Consider the following 1,781-nt stretch of genomic DNA (forward strand, 5'->3'; position numbering starts at 1 on the left):
TAAAATTTTTAAGCATCGATGATATCGAAGATACCTAAGATGCAAGTGAAGTGAGAGCGTCCACTTCATGTACTCCAGTGACTCATCTTCCTAACACTGCTCGATTGGTTGGCCATTGATAATGGTTGCTGCCAATCCTCTCAATGTTTTAATAAGCCTCGTTATAAGACTTTGAAAGGAGAGCACCATTAGCAGAAGCATCCACTACCATCCATGTGTGAGCATTGAGACCATTATAGAATGCCTCAAGCTGGATGCAATATGGGATTCCATGATGAGGGCACTTTCGTAATAATTCTTTATACATTTCCCATGCCTCATACAAGGACTCATCATCCATTTTTTGGAAAGTAGTGATCTCGTTCCTCAACTTAACATTCTTGCTAGGTGGGAAATACTTCATGAGGAATCTTTCTACTAACTCTTTCCATGTGGAAATGGAATTTGGTGGCAATGAGTTCAACCAGGTTTGAGCTCTGTCCCTTAGGGAATATGGGAACAACTTTAATTGTAGTGCATCTTTGGGTAATCCGGCTAGCTTGAAAGAATCGTTCACCTCCATAAACAGTCTTAAGTGAAGATGATGATCTTCAGTAGGCATTCCACTGAATTAGCCCACTTTTTGAAGCATTTGTAACGTAATCAGTTCAGCTCGAACTGTTGTGCCTAGATTTTGAGTCTCCCGATACCTGGATTAACAGTCTTAAGTGAAGATGATGATCTTCGGTAGGCATTCCACTGAATTAGCCCACTGTTTGAAGCATTTGGAACATAATTGAGTTCAGCTCGAATTGTTGTGCCTAGATTTTGAGTCTCCCAATACCTGGATTAAGATCATGAAACACTAGCATGACATAGTGTCTTAGAGCTCTATCCCTATCATTAGCAATAAGGATAGGATTTTGAGCAGGGTTTGTTTTGTTTCCTTGATTCGAATTTTCGTAGTTGATCTCTTCGGTCCTTCTTTGGCTTACTTGTCTCCTTTTTTGTTGAAAAGTTCTTTCAATCTCAAGGTATATGGGGAGTAAATTGATAATTTGATCCACACTTATAAACACTTGAAACAATTAGAGAAAAATTAACTAAGTTAAAATTGAACAGAAGAAAAAACAACCAAAATGAAAAATTAACAAATTAACAAATAATGACTTTTAAAACAGTCCCCAACAACGATGCCAAAAACTTGGAACGATGGAAATGTGCAAGTGTACATAATCGTAACAAATAATAAATTGACAAGTAAATGTCGAGTTATCATACCAACAGGGACTCTGTAAGAAAATCATTTACGAAATGAAATTCAAACACTTTGGTTACTAAAAATATTTTGATTTTGAGGAAGTGATTGAAAACTAAAATATAACTAAGTAAAATAAAAACAAAAGGTTCAATGCACGATTTCAAAAGACGGTTTTAATCAAGATGGCATAATTGTGTTAGATCAATTACAGTTCTTAACTTAATATTACTAAAACAATGTTCATGTTGTTACAAATAAATTCACGGGAACATGGTAATTTGTTAACTATAGCACATAGACTTACTAAATTAACTAATCTCTTGAACATATTACTATGCCAATTCAAAAAATTAATAAATTTAAATAAGCGGGTAAAAGATAAGTGAGGTAACAATATATTCCTACACTGAAACAGTTTAATCACAATAATCTTGCAAGTTATATAAGACTAATGTACCGCTTTAATACCGTAAGCTAATTTAAACCTCAACTACCTTAGAAGATTAAACATGCACTAATTAAGTATTGTGTCAATTCATTA

The 1,781-nt window shown here is 34.5% G+C and overlaps 1 non-coding gene across 1 annotated transcript; it reads left to right on the plus strand.

Moving 5' to 3' along the window:
* Positions 1–266: 266 nt before the first annotated feature.
* Positions 267–373, plus strand: LOC128042017 (small nucleolar RNA R71). Its single transcript, XR_008197225.1, has one exon. It is a non-coding gene; the product is annotated as a small nucleolar RNA R71 (small nucleolar RNA).
* Positions 374–1,781: the final 1,408 nt, after the last annotated feature.

Source organism: Gossypium raimondii, chromosome 6 (genome assembly GCF_025698545.1).
Source record: "Gossypium raimondii isolate GPD5lz chromosome 6, ASM2569854v1, whole genome shotgun sequence".
Taxonomy (NCBI): domain Eukaryota; kingdom Viridiplantae; phylum Streptophyta; class Magnoliopsida; order Malvales; family Malvaceae; genus Gossypium; species Gossypium raimondii.